The sequence below is a fragment of the Macaca mulatta genome, chromosome 10 (assembly GCF_049350105.2).
Source record: "Macaca mulatta isolate MMU2019108-1 chromosome 10, T2T-MMU8v2.0, whole genome shotgun sequence".
NCBI lineage: Eukaryota > Metazoa > Chordata > Mammalia > Primates > Cercopithecidae > Macaca > Macaca mulatta.
In genome coordinates, this window is record NC_133415.1 from 65,915,409 (window position 1) to 65,927,817 (window position 12,409).

The following is a 12,409-nucleotide window of genomic DNA, read 5'->3' on the forward strand; positions in this document are numbered from 1 at the left end:
CTGTAGAATGGATAAACAAAGCATCCATTTACAGAATATTACACAACAATGCAAAAAAAAAAAAAAAAAACACAAGAGAAATTTGTTGCATATTTGCTGCATGCAACAACACAGATAAAACTCACAAACTGTTGAGTGAAAGAATCAGTTACAGGACAGTCCATACAGGACGATATATGGTGGGTGAAAATTCTGGCTGCATCACATCTTTGTATACCGACACTTAGTATATGAAGTTCAAAACAGAGGCAAAACTCATGTGTGGCATGATGGTTGTTACCCTTTTTTAAAAGTTTTAAATTATTTTTTAATCTTTTGAGACAGGGTCTCACTGTGTCACTCAGACTGGAGTGCAGTGGCAAGAGCATAGCTCTGTAAACTCAAACCCCTGGCCTCAAGTGATCCTCCTGCCTTGGTCTCCCAAAGTGCTGAGATTACAGGTGTGAGCCACTGCACCTGGCCAATAGTAGTATTACAGCAAAGAGGTCATAGCCCAGACCCAGGAGAGGGTTCTCAGATCTCGTGCAAGAAAAAATTCAGGGAGAGTCCACAATGCAATGTGAAAGCAAGTTTATTAAGAAAGTAAAGGAATAAAAGAATGGCTATTCCATAGACAGGGCAGCCCCGAGGGCTGCTGGTTGCCCATTTGCATGGTTATTTCTTGATGATATGCTAAACAAGAGGTGGATTAGACATGCCTCCCCTTTTTAGACCATATAGGGTAACTTCCTGACATTGCCATGGCATTTGTAAACTGTCATGGTGCTTGTGGGAGTGTACTAGTGAGGACAATCAGAGGTCACTCGTGTCGCCATTTTGGTTTTGGTGGGTTATGGCTGCCTTCTTTACTGCAATCTTTTATCAGCAAGGTCTTTATGACCTGTATTTTGTGCTGGCCTCCTGTCTCATCCTGTGACTTAGGATGCCTTATGCGTCTGGGGATGCAGCCCAGTAGGTTTCAGCCTCGTTTTGCCCAGCTTCTATTTAAGATGGAGTTTTCTGGTTTACACACCTCTGACAGTAGCAACCCTTGAAAGTGAGACGGTGACTAGATGGGAGTGAGGGGACTTCTGGTGCAGTGGTCATATTGTTTCTTGTCTGTGCATTGGTTACATGGGTACGTGGGTGTGTTCACTTTGTGAAAGCCACGGAGCTATACACTTTTGATTTCTGCACTTTTCTGTATACATGTTGTATTTCAATACAAATGTTTTTTTTGTTCTTGTTTTTTGTTTTTTTCTTTAGACGGACTCTTGCTCTGTTGCCAAGGCTGTAGTGCAGTGGCATGTAGTGTAGTGGTGCGATCTCGGCTTACTGCAACCTCCGCCTCCTGGGTTCAAGTGACCCTCCTGCCTCAGCCTCCCAAGTAGCTGAGATTACAGGCGTGCACCACCACATCCAGCTAATTTTTGTACTTTTAGTAGAGACAGGGTTTTATCATGTTGGCCAGGCTGGTCTCGAACTCCTGACCTCATGTGATCTGCCTGCCTTGGCCTCCCAAAGTGCTGGGATAACAGGTGTGAGCCACCCAGCCTGGCCAATACAAAATTTTTAAAAGCGGCCGGGCGCAGTGGCTCAAGCCTGTAATCCCAGCACTTTGGGAGGCCGAGACGGGCGGATCACGAGGTCAGGAGATCGAGACCATCCTGGCTAACACGGTGAAACCCCGTCTCTACTAAAAATACAAAAAAAACTAGCCGGGCGAGGTGGCGGGCGCCTGTAGTCCCAGCTACTCCGGAGGCTGAGGCAGGAGAATGGCGCAAACCCGGGAGGCGGAGCTTGCAGTGAGCTGAGATCCGGCCACTGCACTCCAGCCCGGGCTACAGAGCAAGACTCCGTCTCAAAAAAAAAAAAAAAAAAAATTTTTAAAAGCAACATTTGAAAACTGTAGCACTTGCTCCTTCAACCTGGGTTGTAAAGTGAGGACAACAGCAACCTGGAACAAGCCTCTAGCCTCTAGCTTACCTGAGCTGAACATGTAGCAGGAGAGAGAACTAAGGCTTTGTGTGTGTGGTTTTTTTTGGTTTTTGAAGTCCTTAGAAAATAATGCAGCACTCTAGGCCTTCTAGTTGTCCTCCTAAATCTATTTTCCATCTTCCTGGATACATGGCTGCCTAACCAGAGGCTACATTTCCCAGCCTCTAATATTGGGCTAATGAGGAGGCAGGAGTGAATGATCTGAGCCACTTCTTGCTATTTTGCATTTACCCTTTCTCAGGTGCCTCAATGTGGAGATGGCAAGGACAGCAGAAGCAACAGCACTTAGGAGCTTGTTAGAAAGGGAAATTCAGGTTACAGCTCTTGTAGAATTTGTCTATCAGGTTTTCCTGTCTTCACTGGAACTCCACAACTCCCAACAAAAAAAGAAATGGACATATTCAGTTGACCTTTGAACAACGAGGGAGGGAGGGGCTGGGGTGCCACCACCTGCACAGTCCAAAATCTGAATTAACTTTTTTTTCTTTTTTTTTTTTTAAGACAGGGAGACTTGCTCTGTTGCCCAGGCTGAAGTGCAGTGGTGTTATCTCGGCTCACTGCAACCTCCACTTCCTGGGTTCAAGTGATCCGCCCATCTCAGCCTCCCAAGTAGCTAGGATTACAAGTGTGCACCACCACACCTGGCTAATCCTTGTATTTTTAGTACAGACAGGGTTTCACCATGTTGGCCAGGCTGGTCTCGAACTCCTGACCTCAAGAGATACACCTACCTTGGCCTCTCAAAGTGCTGAAATTACAGGCGTGAGCCACCGTGCCGGGCCTGCATTAACTTTTGATTCCCCAAACACTTAACTACTAATACCCTACTGTTGACTGCAAGCCTTACAGATAACCCAGTTGATTAACACATATTTTGTATGTTATATAAATTATTACTATATTCTTACAACAAAGTTAGCTAGAGAAAACAAAATGTTATTAAGAAAATCATAAGGAAGAGAAAATACATCTACTATTCATTAAGTGGAAATGGATCACCACAAAGGTCTTCATCCTCACCATGTTCACACTGAGTAGGCTGAGGAGGAGGAAGAGAAGGGGTTGGTCTTGCTGTATAAAGGGTGATAGAGGCAAAGAAATCTGTGTATATGTGGAAATCTATGTATATGTGGATCTGCACAGATCAAACCCGTGTTGTTCAAGGGTCAACTGTTCTTGGTTCCCACCTGAGACCTAATGAATCAGAGACCCTGTGACTGGGCTCAGCAATTTGTGTGTAAACAAGCCCTTGGGGAAATCTAACACACTCAAGTTTGAGGACCACTGATTTACAGGAGTCAACAAACCTTTTCTGTAATGGGACAGACAGCAAATATTTTAGAGATCCCAGGCCATACAGTCTCTGAGGCAACTACTTAGCTCTGCCATTGTAGTGCAAAGTAGCCGGAAGACAATCTGTAAATGAATGGGTTAGCGGGATTTGGCCTAAGGTGGGACTCAGAGAATTAGGTATATGCTTAGAGTACAAGTAACCGCCAGGCAAAATAGTTTTCTTATCTTTGAGCAGAAGAATGTCCTCTGAGTCTCCCTCATGCCTCTTATCAGTCTTAACCTCTACTCTGAGCATACCGGAGTGACCAGTGCTGAATCCTTTATCCTCTGTGGCTGAGCCCTCCCTTCCAGGTTCCTTACTTCTTGCACCCTGCAAAATCTGCTCTGTGAAATTCTATAATAACCCTTGTGTAAGTATTAAAGTCTACTAACAGCCAATAATGCCACTTGGGGTGGAGGCACTGGCATTTTAATTTGGGGCAATGCTCGCCGGGCAGGGGGAAGATTGTGTCCCAATACTGTCTTGGGCCAACTGGTGGGTCTGTGGAGTAGGAAGTGCTTCCAGTTTCCCCAAAATCGCTTTCGGGAGAGAGACTGCTTTCGCGTAATTTCTGATTTGTCTTTTTCGAGTTCAGATTTTCCCAGAAGAAAAGCAAAGACCTGCCGACTTTATTATTATTATTATTATTATTTTTTAGACTGAGTCTCGCTCTATTGCCCAGGCTGGAGTGCAGTGGTGCGATCTCGGCTCACTGCAACCTCCGCCTATCGGGCTCAAGCGATTCTCGTACCTCAGCCTCTCAAGTAGCTGGAATTACAGGCATGTGCTTGTATTTTTTAGTAAAGACATGGTTTCACCGTGTTGGCCAGACTAGTCTCAAACTCCTCACCTCATGTGATCCGCCCGCCTAGGCTTCCCAAAAGGGATTACAGGCATGAGCCACTTGCGCCCGGCCAGATCTGCCGATTTTTAATCCCACCTGGGTGTAGAGTGAGTGCAGGGTTCGTATGGCGCTGTTTGCAGTTTTGTTCCGTTCTGGCTTCAGCTTTCCTACAGGGAGCCCCAGCTGAACATACCGTCAGTCCCTCCTTCCGCTGGGCCTGACCCCCTGGGCTGGGAGTGCCTGGCACCCTCCAGGGAAGGGAGCAGCCCAGGTGGGTTTCCCCTTCTACGCAAGCAGAGATCACTTCCCGCCACGTCTGTCTGAACTGCACCTGCTCGGTCACAGAGCCAAGGCAGCAACCACCTCTCTCTCTGTTTCTCATAAGTGAGACCCAGGGGAAGGCCCTTTCTCTGTCTCGTATCCATTAGGTATCTTAGTCACAACTCAAAATGGGTTTAATAGGGAATTTCCCGACTCGTTTCACTGAAAACTCTAGGGATAATTCTGGCTTGAAGCACAGCTTGATTCAGGGGCTCAAACACTACCACAGGGCCTGGTTTCTCACTCCGTCCAGCAGCCCTCCTTGTTGGCTCCATTTTCAGACAGGCTGGCAGGTGATGGCGGCGGATCCAGGCTTCTTTCTCCCGGGTGCACAGGCAGCAGGGCGGGCCTCTCTACCCGCAAAGCCTCCTCACACCTCATTGGCTCCAAACCGGTCACAAACTGCCCTTGAGCCATTTCCTGTGGCTGGTAAAAGATCAATGCTGATTGGCTAGTTGTGATCCGTGTGCCCTGCCCTGGGGCTGGGATGGAGCCACTGGAAGCGCACAGAGGGAAAGTGAAGGAGGGGTGTGTCAAGGAAATCAGAACCCAGCTGCCCTTACTGAGAGAGTGCGACTGGATGAATCTTAATGTGAGGTCGCCCAGACTCTAGTATTCAATTGCAAGTAGTTTGAGAGATGATTTCAGGGAGTAGGGAAGCAAGATAAGAAAAGGAAGAGAGCCAATAAAGAAAGCTGCTTTATCGGCCGGGTGCGGTGGCTCACGCCTGTAATCCCAGCACTTTGGGAGGCCAAGGAGGGCGGATCACCAGGTCAGGAGATCGAGACCATCCTGGCTAACACGGTGACACCCCGTCTCTACTAAAAATACAAAACATTAGCCGGGCGTGGTGGCGGCGCCTGTAGTCCCAGCTACTCGGGAGGCTGAGTCAGGAGAATGGCGTGAACCCGGGAGGCGGAGCTTGCAGTGAGCCGAGATCGCGCCACCGCACTCCAGCCTGGGCGACAGAGCGAGACTCCGTCTCAAAAAAAAAAAAAAAAAGAAGAAGAAGAAGAAGAAGAAGAAGAAAAAAAAAAAGAAAAAAGAAAAGAAAAGCAAAAAGAAAGCTGCGTTATCAGCAAGTTACCTCTGCGGGCACCTGGAGCCCGCTCCTCCTGGAGAGCTTGGGAGACGGTGTAGAAGATGCTTCAGAGTTCTCCCAACAGAGCGGCGAGAAAGCTGCAGTGTGAACCCGACAGCTCCTCATCTATCATTGACAGAGAACTTCCAGCTTGCCCTATTTGCCAGCCTAGCTTGCTCTTCAGGAAGGGGCAGGGGCGGGGAGGAGGAAGTGGGAGAGAGAGGGAGAAAGAGAACCTTCCGGCAGAGGAGGACTTAGAGATGTTTGCAGTAGCCAGCGCTCAGTGTGTAGGGGTGCATGCCAAGGGGTTGTGCATGGCATATGGGCAGTGTCTGCCACAGGGTGCTGACAACAAACGTCCTGTTCCTTTCCCGCATCCCATCCACCAGGAGTCTTTTCCCATAGTAAGGACTAGGGCCTTCTCTGGCCCATCTAGGCAAGACGCCATTCCTTCTTCTGATGAATGAAGAATATCAAACCCATAAACACAGAAATAAAACAGTACCCAGAGTTTCCCTTAGTATTAAACATACCCTATTTCACAGGGACGTCTCCTGCAAAAGGAAAAAAACAGAGTCCTGGGCCAGAGGCTAAAGCTCTCTAAACCGCGTGGTTGACTCATTGGGCAGGAACAGATAAGCTGAATTTGAGACAACTCCACCCGGACCGTGTGGAACAGGGTTGGGAAAGGGTAGGTATTCAAACAGAACTCGGAGCTGTCACTGGGAGTGGAGTGGCTGGACGCTGCACCAAAATTCCCCACAGATGTTGGCTGCAATGGCAACTCTTTTATTTGTTGATGTACAAATATGCAACATCCGTGAGTTCCCCAACACGAGTATGACAATTTAACCTCTTTACATTCCCTACTTCTCCGCTCTCTTTCTCCCATTATTTAATTATTAAATTCTATTAGTTACCTTTGTAACTTTAAAAAGAAGACCTTTATTTCTTTTTCTTGATTCATTAACCAAATTTTTAAAAATATATTTTATTTTAAAAAGTATTTTATGGGCTATTTGCTTGGTTCTTGGTGTCTGGCTCTTCTGATTTTGTTTTCTTTTTCTCTTTCTTTCCTTCTCTCCTTCCTTCCCTTCCTTCCTTCCCTTCCTTCCTTCCCTCCCTTTCTTCCCTTCCTTTCCTTCCTTCCTTCCTTTCCCTTCCCTTCCCTTCCCTTCCTTCTCTCTCTTTCTCTCTTTCTTTCTCTTTCTTTCTTTCTTGCTTTCTTGCTTGCTTGCTTGCTTGCTCGCTTGCTTTCTTGCTTGCTTTCTTTCTTTTGGACAGAATCTCACTCTGTTACCTAGACTGGAGTGCAGTGCTGCAATTTTGGCTCACTGCAACCTCTGCCTCCCAGGTTCAAGTGATTCTCTTGCCTCAGCCTCCTGAGTAGCTGCAACCACAGGTGCATGCCACCACACCCAGCTAATTTTTATATTTTTAGTAGCGACAAGGTTTCGCCATGTTCGTCAGCCTGGTCTGGAACTCCTGACCTCAAGTGATCTGCCCGCCTCGGCCTACCAAAGTGCTGGGATTACAGGTGTGAGCCACCGTGCCTGGCCTCTGATTTTGTTTTCTTTCAGAAAATATTTTGACTGGGTGTGGTGGCTCACGCCTGTAATACCAGCACTTTGGGGAGGCTAAGGAGAGAAGACTGCTTGAGCCCAGTAGTTTGAGACCAGCCTGTACAACATAGTGAGATCCTGTTTCTACAAAAAATACAAAAATTAGCCAGGCATGGTAGTGCATGCCTGTAGTCCCAGCTACTTGGGAGACTTAGGCTGGAGCCCAGGAGGTCGAGGCTACAGTGAGCCATGATCGCACCTCTGCACTCCAGCTTGGGCAAAAGAGTGAGACCCCGCCTTTCTGTCTGGCAGCAGCCATCAGGTAAGCCACAGTGAGTGCATACAAGTACATCCAGGAGCTATGGAGGGAGAAGCAGTCTGATCTCATGCGCTTTCTTCTGAGGGTCCGCTGATGGCAGTACTGCCAGCGATCTGCTCTCTGCAGGGCTCCCCAGTCCACACGGCCCCATAAAGTGCGCCGACAGAACTACAGGGCCAAGCTAGGTTACATTATATATAGGATTTGTGTGTGCAGTGGTGGCCAAAAACACCCAGTTCCTAAGGGTGCAACTTACAGCAAGCCTGCACATCATGGTGTTAAGCAGCTAAACTTTGCCTGAACCCTCAGTCCATTGCAGAGGAGCAAGCTGGACACCACTGTGGGGCTCTAAGAGTCCTGAATTCTTACTGGGTTGAAGATTCCACGTACAAATTTTTTGAGGTTATCCTCATTGATGCATTGCATAAAGCTATCAGAGGAAATCCTGACACCCAGTGGATCACCAACCAGTCTACAAGCCCAGGGAGACACGTGGGCTGACATCTGCAGGCCGCAAGAGCCATGGCCTTGGAAAGGGCCTTAAGTTCCACCACACTATTGGTGGGTCTCGTCGTGCAGCTTGGAGAAAACTTGATATCCTCTCAGCTCCACCGTTGCCACTGATATAAGTAAAGTTTGTAAAATTCATACCTAATAAACAATTTAGGACAGTCAAAAAATAAAAATAAAAAATAATGAGACCCTGTCTCAAACAAAACACAAAATGTTTTGAAAAGTTTTTTATTCTTATTTTATACAGTAGAGACATACACTACGTAATAATTAGCTGATCCTTAATAACTGAGACCCTTGAAGGATTTCACTGGTAAACTGGGCCTAAATCTTGTTCTTCTGTCTTTTTAAAATTGATATATTATAGTTACACATATTTTGAGAGTACGTGTGATATTTTGATACATGTGTGCAATGTGTAATGATTAAGTTAGGGTAATGAGGCTATCTATTACCTGAAACATTTATCTTTTCTTTGTGTTGGGAATGTTACAATTCTCCTCTAGCTATTTTGAAATACACGCTAAATTATTGTTAACTATGATTTCCCTACTGTACTATTGGACTAGAACTTATTCCTTCTATCATATTGTATTTTTGTGCATATTATCCAACTTCTCTTCATCTCTACTTCCCTCTACTAAGTCATTCTTAAAAGGTAATTTTTCAAACTTTGTTTTCACTTTATTTTAGATGTGTCTTTGTGTAAGGAGTTTATCACTGAGTTTTTTGTTTGTTTGAGACCGAGTCTCACTCTGTTGCCCAGGCTGGAGTGCAGTGGTATGATCTCAACTCACTGTAACCTCCACCTCCCGGGTTTGAGCAATTCTCAGGCCTCAGCCTCCAGAGTAGCTAGCACTACAGGTGTAAGCTACCACGCCTGGCCAATTTTTGTATTTTTAGTAGAAATGGGGTTTTACCGTGTTGGCCAGGCTAGTCTCAAACTTCTGACCTCAGATGATCTGCCCATCTTGTCCTCCCAAAGTGCTGGGATTACAGGTGTGAGCCACCACACCTGGCCCGTTTGTTTTTAGATGAAGTTTTGCTCTTGTTGCCCAGGCTGTAGTGCAATGGCGTGATCTCAGCTCACTGCAACCTCCACCTCCCGTTCAATCAATTCTCCTGCCTCAACCTCCCAAGTAGCTGGGATGACAAGCATGTGCCACCATGCCCGGCTAATTTTTGCATTTTTAGTAGAGACAGGGTTTCACCATATTGGCCAGGCTGGTCTCAAACTCCTGTCCTCAAGTGATCTGCCCACCTCAGCCTCCCAAAGTGCTGAGATTACAGGTGTGAGCCACATCACCCAACTAATCAACTGATTTTTAAAATAGGGAGATTGTACTGGAATATGCAGGCAGACCGAAAGTTTTCACAAGGATCCTTAAAAGAGGAAGACAGCCTGGGCAACATGGCGAGACCCTGTCTCTACAAAACAATAGCCAGTTGTGGTGGCAACCCATCCATAGTCCCAGCTACTTGGATGACTGGGGCAGGAGAATCACCTGAACCAGGAGACAGAGGTTGCAGTGAGCCAAGATTGCACCACTGAAGTCCTGGGCAATAGAGCAAGACACTATCCAAAAAAAGAAAAAAGAAAAGAAGGAAAAAAGAAAGAAAGAGAGAGAGAGAGAAAGGAAGGAAGGAAGGAAGAAAGGAAGGAAGGAAGGGAAGGAGAGAGGGAGGGAGGGAGGGAAAGAAAGAAAGAAAAAGAAAGAAAGAAAGGAAAGAAAAAGAGAGAAAGAAAGAAAGAAAGAAAGAAAAAAAGAAAGAAAAGAAAGAAAGAGAAAGAAAGAAAGAAAGAGGAAGAAAAATAAGGCAGGGCACAGTGGCTCACGCCTGTAATCCCAGGACTTTCGGAGACCTAGGCAGGCAGATCATCTGAGGTCAGAAGTTCAAGACCAGCCTGGACAACATGGTGAAACCTGCTCTCTACTAAAAACACAAAAATTAGCCAGGTGTGGTGGGCACCTGTAATCCCAGCTACTCGGGAGGTTGAGGCAGGAAGAATTGCTTGAACCTGGGAAGCAGAGGTTGCAGTGAACCAAGATTGTGCCACTGCACTCCAACCTGAGTGACAGAGCGAGATTCCATCTCAAAAAAAAAAAAAAAAAAAAAAGAAAGAAAGAAAAAGGGAAAAAAATTGGGAGAGGGAGGCAGAAAAGGAGGTTGGAGTGATGGACATGGGAATTCAACTTGCCATTGCCGGCTTCGAAGATGAAAGGGACTGTGGGCTGAGGAAAATGGGCAGCCTCTAAAATCTGGAAAAGAGAAGGGTATGGATCCTCCCTTAGGGCCTGCAGAGAGGCATACAGCCTGCCGACCCTTTGCTTTTATCCCAGTGAGGGGCGTGTCAGACCTCTGACCTTCAGAACTGTAAGGTAAGAAGTTTGTATTGTGTTCAGCCATGACATTTGTGGTAACTTGTTACAGCAAAAATACAAATCTAATAGAAGCAGAGTACCTACATAATATTTTGGATTTCTTCTGCATAGGAAAGTTAGTTGTCTTTTCTCACCCGTGTCATCTAATCTTTAGGAAAGTTGTATTTTTATTCTGGTGAATATATGTAAATGTATGCAATATACTTAGACTCAGTTCTCTATTCCTTTAGACATTAGGTGAGATGTTCACTTCCTGCTATGAACAATGGTAAAACTATTATGCTTTTCTTCCTTTCCTTTCCTCTATCATCTAATGCTAGCAATAAAATTATCTTTGCAAATTTTAATTGTATGCTATAAAATATGCTGTATTGCGTTCAATTCACATGCCTTCCCAACTTGACTCAGCTATGTATTCCCAGGTCCCCTCCGAGCCACAGCCAGTGATTTTAGAAGTATTCTGGCCTTCCCTGGGCTTCCACCATGTAATGGACCGCTGGGTCCGCAGCTGCCTCCTAGAAACTGGGTCAATTGTGATCCCCCTCCTTCACCATCAGCCTAGTTTTCCATCCAGATTGAGGAAGCCCTACTTCTTTGGCCTCCTCCCATTGTTAATGGGCTCAGGTAAAGTGCAGCCTTGCAGGGCTCTGACTTCTCCAGAAGATACTGGGGGAACCACAGAGTGCAGTTAACACAACAAAAGTTTACTACAAGTTCCTTGCAAGGGCTTCTGATAATAAGGTGCCTTGAAGTCATGAAACTCCAGAGTCAAAACTGTCCATGTACTCCCAAATGATTTCTCTACATTGAGAAAGAAAATTAGTGTGAGCAAAGAGGTGTGTTATTAGACCAGAGGTAAGTATGAGATGAGATTAAGCTATCACGGTTCACAGTTATGGGCTAGTGGGAAAGATACTCAATTATAGCTGGGCAGTTTTGGTTCTTTGAAGTTGTCTCCACTATGTAATTAGCACCTTTTAGTTAGCTCTCATGGGCAATAATAGAAATTGCTATATCCCTAAATCCTTTCATATGTTGTTGGAAATCACTCAATAGATTTTTTCCTAAGGGTTTTATTTTCCTTTGTTTTATTTGTTTGTTGATAGAGACAGAATACAAAAATAGGAAAACAGACCTAAATAACTCATGAGCCAAGGAAAGATTCACAACAGAAATGAAAACTGAATGACAATGAAGATGTGACATAGCATAATGTGTGGAATATACCTAACGCAGTGCTTACAGGGAAATTTATAGCTTAATAAATATATTAGAAAAGAAGAAATGCTTCTATCTCAAGAACCTGTAGGCTAGGCACGGTAGCTCATGCCTGTAATCCCAGCATTTGAGGAGGCTGAGGCAGGAGGATCAGTTGAGGACAAGAATTTGAGACCAGCCTTGGCAACGTAGTGAGACCCCATCACTACAAAATTTTTTTCAAAAACATTAACCAGGCAGGCCGAGCATGGTGGCTCACACTTGTAATCTCAGCACTTTGGAAGGCTGAGGCTGGCAGATCACCTGAGGTCAGGAGTTTGAGACACGCCTAGCCAACATGGTGAAACCTCATCTCTACTAAGAACACAAAAATTAGCTGGGTGTGGCAGTGGGCACCTGTAATCCCAGCTACTTGGGAGGCTAAGGCAAGAGAGTCTCTTGAACCCAGGAGGTGGAGGTTACAGCGAGCTGAGATTGCATCACTGCACTCCAGCCTGGGTGACAGAACTGTTTCAAAAAAAAAAAAAAAAAAAAAAAACCCAGGCAAAGTGATGCATGCCTATAGTCCTAGCTATTCAGGAGGCTGAGGTGCTTGAGCCCAGGAGTTAGAGGCTACAGTGACCTATGATAGAGTCACTGCACTCTAGCCTGAGTAACAGAGGAAGACCCTGCCTCTAAAAAGGAAAGAAAGAAAGAAAGAAAGAAAGAAAGAAAGAAAGAAAGAAAGAAAGAAAGAAAGAAAGAAAGAAAAGAAAGAAAAGAAAGAAAAGAAAGAAAAGAAAGAAAAGAAAGAAAAGAAAGAAAAGAAAGAAAAGAAAGAAAAGAAAGAAAGAAAGCCGGGCGCGGTGGCTCAAGCC

At 45.5% G+C, this 12,409-nt stretch overlaps 1 non-coding gene and 1 pseudogene across 1 annotated transcript; both read left to right on the forward strand.

Annotated features, from left to right (window-relative positions):
- The first annotated feature begins 2,288 nt into the window (after positions 1–2,288).
- Positions 2,289–2,349, forward strand: LOC114670667 (U7 small nuclear RNA). Its single transcript, XR_003720363.1, has one exon. It is a non-coding gene; the product is annotated as a U7 small nuclear RNA (small nuclear RNA).
- Positions 2,350–6,333: 3,984 nt separating this feature from the next.
- On the forward strand, positions 6,334–8,066 carry LOC699404 (large ribosomal subunit protein eL15 pseudogene; annotated as a pseudogene).
- The last annotated feature ends 4,343 nt before the right edge of the window (positions 8,067–12,409 follow it).